The 12271-nt window shown below is 43.5% G+C and overlaps 1 protein-coding gene across 2 annotated transcripts in view; it reads right to left on the bottom strand.

Annotated features, from left to right (window-relative positions):
• The window catches only part of amot (angiomotin), a 41262-nt gene extending 31964 nt beyond the window's left edge, over positions 1–9298 (bottom strand). The window contains exons 1-2 of one of the 2 annotated variants that reach the window (XM_085469334.1): positions 9031–9116; positions 166–225 (exon numbers count right to left, since the gene is read on the bottom strand). The gene's annotated coding sequence lies outside the window, so the exon portion shown is untranslated. Of the gene's footprint in view, positions 1–165; positions 226–9030 lie in introns of both variants that reach the window. The other variant, XM_085469332.1, reaches the window with a different exon arrangement.
• Positions 9299–12271: the final 2973 nt, after the last annotated feature.

Here is a 12271-nt window from a genome sequence, read left to right as displayed (position 1 = left end):
CAATAATAATCTAAATCTCAGATTTGGTTAGAGCTGAATCAGGTGACCTTGAATCCTCCTTTATTATAGTGCTATAGGTGGTGGGCAGCTCCTCATAATGGAATGAGTCCTCTGAGCACCACGTTCCACGTAACCGTTTTTCTCTACTTTCTCTTTGCCCCTCACCTCCCACGTGGCCCTGTAGACGGCTGCTTCTCCCAAGCCTGGCTCTGTCAGAGGGCCTTCCTGTTAGAAGGAACATGGTCAAAATGGTGACTTTATGCGGACTCAAAATCAGTGCAGCAGACACCAAGATTCAAGGTAGACTTGTAACATATGCGTGTTATTTTTGTCATATTCATTTCAATGGATCTTCCTGTTGCAATCTGCATTTTAGTTCGTTTGAAACATTTGACAACACAAGAAGAAAACATTGGTGTACACATACTGAATGACAGCCAAATCTGTTTCCTGTTTAAATACACACAAAGGATCTGGACAATGAACAAATATTGGATGACAAATCTAGAAACTGCTTATCTCTGGCATTGAAATCTTTTTAGGTTTTGGGAAAATATGTTTTAGGCACCAGAAATAAGCATGCATAGTAATTTAACTGCTCTTATTCTTACATGAAATACGCGCACCCATACTCCACTGCAGCACAGACATGTATAGTTCGAGCATACTTCAATATTGCCATTTCCTGCAATTGCAAACATGTTTTAAGAGGCAAACTGGCCGTTTCCTCATCAGCAGCAAGTGGTTAGGGTCTGTTGGGTCATCCGTTACTGGAGTCAGATGCCATTTAGACAAGAATCAGTGTTTATTGTGTGCACATTAAAATTGTGCACATTGTACGACAGGTAAGCAGCACACCATATCTTTTCACAGTGCTGCGGCCTAGCTTCAAATCAGCAATCCAAAGCGATCCACTCCCACATTAGTAACGGGGAGTTCATCGGGTGGAAGTCTGTCTTCTTGGCCAGTTTGTTCCAATGGTTTGCCTTTAGTGTTCCAGCAGATTATGCATCCTGACAGAAAGTTCCTCAGCGCCGAGTTAGCAGAAGGAATCCAATATTTCTGTTGCAGCTCTGAGAGCATATACAGTCTTCCACAGTGTCCAATCTTCTCGTGTGTGTCCTGCAGTGTGGTCATACGCACGTCCTTTGGGATAATGATTGGATGCTTCATATGTTCTGGCATCGCAGCAGCAGCGAGGCCACCTCCAACTCTCAATACTCCATCCAGAACCAAGCTGGAATTATAACTATAACAACTTTAATTTGTATAGTTTCAAATATTAATTTAATGTTGAATCTTCCAAATTTGACAAGAAGACGTCAAATTCACAAAAATGGGAAAAAAGCTGAAAACACAAAAAACAGCATACAGTGGGGCAAAAAAGTATTTAGTCAGCCACCGATTGTGCAAGTTCCCCCACTTAAAATGATGACAGAGGTCAGTAATTTGCACCAGAGGTACACTTCAACTGTGAGAGACAGAATGTGAAAAAAAAAAAATCCATGAATTCACATGGTAGGATTTGTAAAGAATTTATTGGTAAATCAGGGTGGAAAATAAGTATTTGGTCACCTCAAACAAGGAAAATCTCTGGCTCTCACAGACCTGTAACGTCTTCTGTAAGAAGCTTTTCTGTCCCCCACTCGTTACCTGTATGAATGGCACCTGTTTGAACTCATCATCTGTATAAAAGACACCTGTCCACAGCCTCAAACAGTCAGACTCCAAACTCCGCCATGGCCAAGACCAAAGAGCTTTCGAAGGACACCAGGAAAAGTATTGTAGACCTGCACCAGACTGGGAAGAGTGAATCTACAATAGGCAAGCAGCTTGGTGTGAAAAAATCAACTGTGGGAGCAATCATCAGAAAATGGAAGACATACAAGACCACTGATAATCTCCCTCGATCTGGGGCTCCACGCAAGATCTCATCCCGTGGGGTCAAAATGATCATGAGAACGGTGAGCAAAGATCCCAGAACCACACGGGGGGACCTGGTGAATGACCTGCAGAGAGCTGGGACCAAAGTAACAAAGGTCACCATCAGTAACACACTACAACGGCAGGGAATCAAATCCCGCAGTGCCAGACGTGTTCCGCTGCTGAAGCCAGTGCATGTCCAGGCCTGTCTGAAGTTTGCCAGAGAGCACATGGATGATACAGCAGAGGATTGGGAGAATGTCATGTGGTCAGATGAAACCAAAGTAGAACTTTTTGGTATAAACTCAACTCGTCGTGTTTGGAGGAAGAAGAATACTGAGTTGCATCCCAAGAACACCATACCTACTGTGAAGCATGGGGGTGGAAACATCATGCTATGGGGCTGTTTTTCTGCCAAGGGGACAGGACGACTGATCCGTGTTAAGGACAGAATGAATGGGGCCATGTATCGTGAGATTTGGAGCCAAAACCTCCTTCCATCAGTGAGAACTTTGAAGATGAAACGAGGCTGGGTCTTCCAACATGACAATGATCCAAAACACACCGCCCGGGCAACAAAGGAGTGGCTCCGTAAGAAGCATTTGAAAGTCCTGGAGTGGCCTAGCCAGTCTCCAGACCTCAACTCCATAGAAAATCTGTGGCGGGAGTTGAAAGTCCGTGTTGCTCGGCGACAGCCCCAAAACATCACTGCTCTCGAGAAGATCTGCATGGAGGAATGGGCCAAAATACCAGCTACTGTGTGTGCAAACCTGGTAAAGACCTATAGTAAACGTTTGACCTCTGTTATTGCCAACAAAGGTTATGTTACAAAGTATTGAGTTGTATTTTTGTTATTGACCAAATACTTATTTTCCACCCTGATTTACCAATAAATTCTTTACAAATCCTACCATGTGGATTCATGGATTTTTTTTTCACATTCTGTCTCTCACAGTTGAAGTGTACCTCTGGTGCAAATTACTGACCTCTGTCATCATTTTAGGTGGGGGAACTTGCACAATCGGTGGCTGACTAAATACTTTTTTGCCCCACTGTAAGTGTCTAGAGTCGCCTTCAGCTTGTTATCATAATCCTGGGTTTGCCCATGGATCTCCTCTCAGTGTAACTCACCAAGAGATGTCCAGCTGAACCATTTCAGCTGACCCTGTTCTATAAAAATGTTCAACAGTCTTATGGCGGTTTGCAAGAAGCTTCCACAGCCCCGCACAGCGTTGTACCTCAGGCCATGGTACCGTCTGCCGGAGGGCAGGAGTCTGAACAGGCTGTGGTTGGGGTGTCCCCAAGTGGAAGCCCATCACTTGACTACGCCGAGAAATTCTGTCCATTAAAATAATAAAGAGGATGTGGGCCAAAGGGCAGCCCTGACGGAGTCCAACGCATTGGGAACAAGTCCGACTTGTTCCTGGTAATGCGAACCAAGTTCTTGAAACAGCTGTACAAGAACCAACAACAAGGGTCCAGACACTCCACGCAGCACGTTCCATAGAACATGACAAACGTAACAAAATTTTGCTAACGCCAAGATCAGAGTTTATGTGGAAAAATGAATAAAATCTTATTCAGGACAGGATTTTTGAGGATTTGTTTCTGTAAACAACTTTGACACCAGTGTCTGGGGATATAACCAAAATAACAGTTGTCTCAAGATGTTTATTTTGCAAGGCGAATAAAGAAAACCCAACAATCACATGACCCCTCATGAACAAGCACTATGGCGATAGTGGGAAGGAAAAACTCCCTTTTAACAGGAAGAAACCTCCAGCAGAACCAGGCTCAGGGACAGGGGGGCAGCCACCTACCACGTGTAGTTGGGGTGGGGAGACAGGGCAAAGACACGCTGTGGAAGAGAGCTGGAGATTAATAATAACTAATGATTAAACGCAGAGTGGCGTATAAACACACAGTGAGTGAAGAAGAAACACTTTGTGCATCATGTGACGACCCCAGCAGCTTAGATTTACTGCACTGTTCCAGACATAACTAAATGCTTGGTCCAAAAAGGAACGTTTAAGTCCTTAAAGTAGAGTGTGTATCGGTCACCCTGAATTCAAACTGTGAGCTGGTTCCACAGAAGAGAGGCCCTGAAGCTGAAGGCTGCCTCCCATACTGTAGTCAGCAGCCTCCCGTACTGTTCCCATAAAAGCCCTAGGAACCACTAGTAAGCCCATAGTCTGAGAGCAAAGTGCTCCAATGGAGTAAAAGAGTACTACGAGGTTTTTCAGATAAGATGGGGCCTGATCATTCAAGACCTCGTGTCTCATCACTAAATATTGTAGCAGCCAGCAACCATTGGTGCTTCAAGGCACCAATTTGAGGACACCTTGTATATACCTCTGCGATGCACTGGAAATTTTCATGTCCACTGAAGCACTGTAGACTCAATAACTACCAATCACCTGGCATTATCTAAAATATCAGGAATTTAATAGTCCAGTCATTACTTGGCTCGACAGAAAAAAAGAGGAAGAAATCCCTAAAACAGTAAACCAGTGGGTGAAAGTGCTCAATGAGTACAAACTCCAAATTATTAAGGTGGCATGCCTGTGACCCTGACTTTAAGTCACCATTACAAGACAGAAGATATTTACAGTGGGCTCACTCTAGTATTACATCTACTTGTTCAATGACCAAAACATTAAGGGTCTCTGTCCGATTGAAGTTCCTCATGTTATCCAGATATTCATGGATGCTTATAGTTTCGGGAACAGCAATGGTCTAGTAAGTAAGCTGTACCAGAGTAAGGTTATAATGAATAAGGACTCTACAAACCATGTTAATGGGAAAAAGAAGCAACTCTCAAACCTGGAGGGACTTTTGTTGGAAAAAGCAGATCCGCTTCTTTATCACTCCCAAGGAAAAGTCAAAGCAGAACTCAGCTGGCTCTTCATGCTCATCATATCCACCAGCCACATATCCCATATGGAAGGATGTTGCTGCAATTATTTCCCAAACCCTGGGTATCTTGGTTTATACAAGCTTTGGGTCTCCAGATCTCAGGTATATCCCGGAAAATATGGGTAAATATGCCTACCTTCTGAAAGTAAATGGACTGATTCTTATCTACTCTCCTGGGGTACTCAAAGTATTAAAATAATAGAAGAAAGTGAATGTTGTATTAAGTACTCACTAACATTACCACTTGGATGGACGCGTCGGAGAGCAACTTGGGGTCAATATCTTGCCCAAGGATATTTGGCATGCGAGGGATCAAACCACCAACCTTCCAGTCAGCAGATGACCTGCTCTACCTCCTGATGTACAGACACCCTGTCATGTTTGCAGCAAAATTACAAAATGTTGGCTTCAGAAGCACCCCCCACAAATTTTATTAACATAATTAAACACCTTCATTTATTAGACCAAATGACTCCATCTGTTTACAAAAGGATTTGGGAGAAAAGCGATGGAAAAAAATTCCTATCTTGCCGGCACAACCGACCATTAACAACACCTGTTGACATACATGAGAGCAAAGACATAATCCAACTGATGCTACTGTAACACCCATGACCTCTTGTTTTGTTGGTTCTTATATCCTTTGTTCATGCAATGAAAGTGGAAACATGAACTTAAATCAAAAGTTAAAATACACTTATGTTTAAAATAATGTTGAAAAATAAGGAATCCATGTTTATTTAGTAAGCCTCCATTCTCCTGATGTTCTCTGACTGTTTACATCGTGCTAAATTATATTACAGAGTCCAGCGTATGCATTCAGTTTAGCACATTTGATACATGTACTGGCTAAAAGTGTTAATAGTTTCAGATGTAATGCTTCAGAGATCCCTGCTAGAGTGAAGCCTTCAGAAAAAATACATGCAACATTTTTCTTCCCACCTGTTGGTCTCTGCTGCATGGCAGTAAAGCGCTGATTTTATCTCTACAGCTCAAACCTGAATTCAGCTTCTGTCCAGACCTTTTCTTTGTTTTTAAAATGATATCATACCTGTGTGGCTCAAAGAATCCTTCCTTATAAAGCAATCCCAGTGAAAAAATGTCTGTTCCACTCACAGCGATGTGTACCTGGGTTTTGAAGGTTTGAAACAACGCACCTCTTTTCCCGTTTCTTCCCACACTCTGACAGGTGGAGCTCGGAGGTGGACCTGGCAACTATTCAGCTCCAAGCCACACCTTCATACCTGTGCACTAGTGTAATTGCTTAACCAGCATTGACTGTCAACCGTCTCTGTGATAAGTGTTTCAGACTCTATGAACAACAGGATGGACTGTGGGATCACATTTTTCCTCCTGTTGTCTTTAAAACTATAGAAAGACAAAATAGTGGGAGTGCTTTCATACTGCAGATGCCTTTCCTGGTTAAATGTACGCACTGCACTTTATTGCACATGTATTTACTCGGTCTAAGATAAAGCATGAAAATATTCAGGACTTGAAAAATAAAACCCATGATGATTCTAATAAAATAAATAAGAGTCAAGAACAATGTGTAGACTTGTCCTCGAGACGGCTCATGCAAACATGGAAACCACATTTCATGCTTCTGTCACCTGAGCTCAGCACAGTATAACATGCAACACTTCTTTAAAGATCTGTGGAGCACCAACATCCACTCACACATCTGATATTAAGTGAAGACCACCAAGATGTTTATGTGGAACTGTCTGAAGGCAGACGTCCTTATTCTGGACTTTCTATATCAGTATAACAGAAGAGTGCTGACTCAGTGTCCGTCGTTCATGTTGCAGATGTTTCTTAAGATCAGTGCAGATTGTTCACGACACATAAAATGAAAGAAGCAAGCAGAATGATGCTGAAGCAACCGCAGATATTTAAACTGTCAGATACAATATTCAAGAATCAGGTACAACACACGGGTGCAGTACGTGCTGGGGTATGTGGCTGGTGAAAACAAGATATAGCACATTAAAGGTTGGAGCCAGCCTTTTCTGATCTTGGAAGCTAAGCAGGGTGAGGCCTGGTTAGCACGAGGATAACAGAGGATAACGGGGTAAACGGTATGTTGGGGGTGTAACCAGCTGTAAGTCGGACTGTGATCCCAGTCAATCAGCAAACTGTTGACATGTTAGCAAACTGGCTGCTACGGCTGATAAAACAACAGCAGCAGTGAAAATAAACGTCACAGTTTAACACGGAGTTTGTCTACACACAAATGATCAGGAGCAAAAGGTCGTAACCACGAGAACGAGCTCTGGTGCAGGGAAAACATTTTTCTAGCAGTGCTTCTTACTGTCATAACCATTCAGACCTTTACAGGGAAACGCTAGCTCGGTGCTCCATCAAACCACTGATCAGCAAACCTGTGAGCTTCTCCCATCCTCCACTGTTTGGTTTACTCAAGTCTACAGTAAAGATACAGGAGTTACATTACAATGTGACCTCTGACCTCACTTCCTTTAGGTTCTGTTTAGTTAAACTATGCAGAACTCTGACATTTCTAGCATGAAAACCAATGAGGAGTTTATTTTAAAGGACCTGTATTTTTCTACTGCTGATTATTAAAACAAAACGATGTCTCATCCAATTACTCGAAAAAGAAATGGAATACTTGTTTACTAAAATAATCAAAAGCTGCCGCTCGCGTCCAAACCGTCTCAGCCTCTGTCCTGTGCATCCTGCTCACTCGCAGTGAAAACTTGAACATCTCCTGTCTTTTTGATCTAAACACCATTTTGTAAATCTTCCCATTTTCTGAGCTGCGATCCTTCAGTCACAAATCCACCCGGCTGCTGGTCTCTACCTCTGCCGACCTCTCAACCCCAGGGATTAAAGTCATCTACCTTCACTACTTCTGCTAGTTGCCGGTTCAGTGTCACACTTGGGAACAATGCTTGTGTGACTGCGCTGTGCCAAGTGTACAGTTTGGTGGAGCGAGGATCATGGTGCGGGGCTGTTTCACAGGAGCTGAGCCCGGCCCCTTCAGTTAAAGGAACTCTTACCCCAACATTAGACATTAGCATGGACTGCCCCTTTCACCTCAAGCTGAACTCCAAATTTTGGAGCAGCAAATGTCTTTCGTTGAAGAGTGCTGTTAACAAATATCTTCAAATCAAAAGAAAGGCCCAGTGACTGTACAGCTACACCTTCTATTCCAGGGATGTCCAACTCCAGCTGTAGGCCAGGAACGCCGGTGTCCTGCAGGTTTTAGATCTCACCCTGGGTCAACACACCTGAATCAAATGATTAGCTCATTACCAGGTCTCTGGAGAACTTCAAAACATGGTCAGGAGGTCACTTAGCAATTTAAATCAGCTGTGTTGGATCAAGGACACATGTAAAACCTGCAGGACACCGGCCCTCGAGGCCTGCAGTTGGAGTCTTTGTGTTTAATGGCAATTCAAGCTTATTTAAAAGCTACAATTTCAAATATTTTACAAATACAAGTTAATCTAAATCATTAAACTCAATCTTGTTTAGTCTTAAATTACATGAGAATTATCAGAATTTAGTCTGCGTGTGTCAACAGAGAAACTAAAGCCATGATGCTGTGTGGAAATGCCGAACCCCCTGTAAGGGTTGGGGCAGGCTCGTGGGACACGGCTCGTGCCCAATTTGGATAAACAGTTGGGAAAATGAATGGATGGATTTCCCAATTAAAATCACTCTACGGCTTTTTGCATAGAGTGAGTTTTCTTGTTTATCTGGTCAGTTAAAGATTTCCAGTTTAGTTTCTGTTACTCACTCTGAGGTCCAAACGTCACATACGCAGATTACTGTGCCTGTGATAACTGACAGTACACCGCTGTGAATGCAAAACAACTGTTGAGTCATCCACTTCAGACTGACCCACTCCAAGGACCCCACGTTCACATTCAAATGTCACACAGAGCTAACTGGAGTCCTACTGATAAGGCCAGGATGCAGTAAAGGCTACACCCACCTACGCGTCACGCTGTCAGTGAATTGGCACTGATTATTGAAGTTAATTCAAAGCACACATGACTGAGTCCGAAGCCAATCCAAGCTTCACGAACGACGCGCTGAAAGTCTGGTTTTTCTCAGCCGTTTAGTTTGGTGCCGTAAAATGACAACAGCAGGACTGAAACAGTGTGACAAAGATAAGCGGAGCATCCGGTTGATGTGCGCGCACACACGTAAATGATTTACCTGAAGAACCTGGTTTACTTTCCGAGCCCGTGAGTTCAGTGAAACATCCTTTTGTTCGCTCCCTGCTGCTCTGTCGTCTCCTCGGCACCAACTCTCCTGAAGTTACGAAACGCGCTGCTGCAGCCGCTCCATCTTGGACGTCACCGAGGGCTTTTTATTCTTTCACCGGGGAAAAGAGTTTGTTAGAGGCCAAGGAATCTTTTTCCATGTTGGGAGTAAAGAAAGAAGCGGTACATGAGAAGTGGCAGGAAGCACCCCCTCCCCCCCACACCGCCTGGCCTCAGTATGAGAGGAATGTCCATCCTCCCTCCCCCTCCTTAATGGAAACTGGATGAAAAAGTTTTTGGAACAGGGAAATCCCTCCTTCTCTCTCCTGCGCTCCAGACTGGGCTCTAACAAAGGTCTAACCAGCAGGAAAAAGTTACAAAGCACAACTCTGCGCCCGAAGTGTGTCATCAGACATGATCAGTGGTCGTTTATTAACCTCGCTCACGTGAAAAAGCTGAAGAAGGGGAAGAAGTGACAAAGAGGGCTTTGTTTCCCGGCAGAGCTCTGCTACATTTAAGTGCTGTCGGAATTTCGTGAGAAGGTGCCCATATGTTGGTTTTGCTTCACGTCAGTCGGCCCAAATCCACATGCAGTCATTTAGCACCATCAGTTTCAAGCCCTGCCTCGACCCTGTGCCGATAATAATGCGTTACTATCAATCTCCTGTATACAGAGGACCAGGACCCCTGTTGCTGTGAGCTAACAGTGCTAACCTCTGCTCCACAGGTCTATGGTGGGCTTCAGGGCTGCTTCATCATGTGATTTTCATCACTTCTTTTCACTTACTGGCGTTTTAGCTTTGCCATCTGCCATTCAGCTTCCAGCTCATTTCTGTGAAGTCAGTGAACGGGTGCAGGACTTGTGACCAGAGTGGGCTCTGTGACATCTGCACTGTATTCTTATATAGGTCAGTACATGTAGGCCATCTTCACCAGAAGGTGGCGCTGCTTTATTCAACTCTATTACATTTGAATTAGAGCCCTGGCAGATCTTTTCTTGGACCCATATCACTGTGTTGTAATGGGACAAATGCAACAACACATTCTCTCCTTGCGTCTTGGCTAACACACACACACGTTCACCAACCACAGTCAACATCAGGAGGAATGAACATATTTAGTCAAGTTGATGCTATAAGCCAGGCTACCACAGATTTAGCTTAGCTAGAGGGATTAAAAAGAAGCTGGTTAACCAGGGCTCCTCACAGGCTGACCGGATCACACTCATTCAACAGTTATTTCCAATAAACCAGCTTCTGTATATCATACACATATTATATTGAATATTTTCCTACTTATCTTATGAGGAACACTTTTTTTGGTTTACTTTGCTAAACATTTTAAAATGCCCCATACCATGTTATGGAAATTAGACATAAATGAATCTGCACAAACAGGTTGTCAATGTGAGGTTTAATTTGTCTTTGCAAAGGGGTCAGACAACAACAGTGCATCAGCAGACTGCAATGATTCACAGAAACAAGTTACAGTGCATCCAGAAAGGATTCACGGCGCTTCCTCATATTTTCATGTTACAGCTTAATTCAAAAATTTAATTCATTTCTCACTTCAAAATTCTACACACAAAATGACAAGTGAAAACAAGACTTTGATGTTCTTGCAAATTTATTAAAAATAGCGAACAAAAACATTACGTGACATTCAGATCTGAGCTAAGGTGCTTCCTGTTTCCACTGTTCATCTGTCAGATGTGTCTACAACTTGACTGGAGTCCACCTGTGGTAAATTCAGTTTACTGGACTTGATCTGGAAAGTACACACCTGTCTCTGTAAGGTCCAAACCATGGACAGGTGTCAGAGCACCAACCAAGCCATGAAGTCCAAAGAATTGTCTGTAGACCTCAGTGACAGGATTGTATCGAGGCACAGGTCTGCAGAAGGGTACGAAGAGATTCTGCAGCATTGAAGGTCCCAATGAGTACAGTGGACTCCATTATCCATAGATGGGAGACATTTGGAGCCACCAGGACTCTACCTGGAGCTGGAGGTGTCCAAGAACCTGATGGTCACTCTGACAGAGCTCCAGTGTTGCTCTGTGGACAGAGAACCTTCCAGAAGTCCAACCATTTCTGCAGCACCAATCAGGCCTGTATGGTAGAGTCATCAGACTGAGCCCACTCCTCAGTAGAAGGTGACGGCTCACCTGGAGTTTCCCAGAAAGCACCTAAAGGATTCTCAGACCACGAGAAGCACAATTCTCTGGTCTGATGAGACAAGGGTTGAACTCTTTGGCCTGAATGCCAAGCGTCATGGCACCACTCCTTGTCTGCCAATAAAATCGTTACAGTGAAGCACAGTGGTGGAAGCATCATGCTGTGGGGATGTTTTTCAGCAGAGGGAACTGGGAAACTGATAGAGTAGTCAGGGTCGAGGGAAAGATGAATGCAGTTATGTGTCCAGAGCTCTATGGATCGCAAACTGGGACAAAAGTCCATCTTCTAACAGGACAACATTCCTAACCACACAGCCAAGACAACAAATGAGTGTGCTGATGCATGCTCAATCATCCAGGTAAGCAAAAAGTTGATTCTGTTCATCTGGATGTTTTCAGTGGGAGAAACATTTCATCACTCATTCAGGTGACTTCTTCAGAATCAGCTGACGGCAGGTTTCCCCAACCTTATAAACAGTACAATGCTGTGATTGCAACCACTGCCCAACTCTCTGTGAATGGTACTCATGGCCTTTGATCAATGGTTGTCGATCATGGTCATGACAATTTGCATATTACTGATCCAGAATCTCAGCTGCTGACGATAATTTTCCACAAACTATCCAAAAGATAATACACAATCACAGACATGCAGAATTATAAAGTCTCTGGCCCCAACTCTGGAACCTTTTGAGAATCTCTTAAAAAGATTCAAATTAAATTGGCCCTACTACTACACTCAGTCTGCTTCTATTCTCCCAACTGGAGCTTACTCCAAAATGAAGCAGGTCTTCCAAACATGGGACAACCTCCCAATGTCATTAATAGGCAGAATCCACGCTGTGAACAACATTGTTTCTAAATTCATTTTCTTGTTCCAGAGACTGTCCCTGTTTCTACCAAATATCTTTTAAGAGAAAGTTTTTAAGCAAAGCATTACTTCCTTCCTACGGCATGGTAACATCTCAACAATAAGTAGAGCAGTACTTCAGCAGTGTGTCAATCTGAAGGAAACGGTACC

This window comes from Copadichromis virginalis, linkage group LG10, assembly GCF_057382275.1.
Source record: "Copadichromis virginalis isolate Kocher_CV1m ecotype Utaka linkage group LG10, C_Virginalis_male_GT1.1, whole genome shotgun sequence".
Classification (NCBI taxonomy): Eukaryota; Metazoa; Chordata; class Actinopteri; order Cichliformes; family Cichlidae; genus Copadichromis; species Copadichromis virginalis.
The sequence above is the reverse complement of the archived record's forward strand: the minus strand, read 5'-3'. Positions and strand labels throughout refer to the sequence as shown.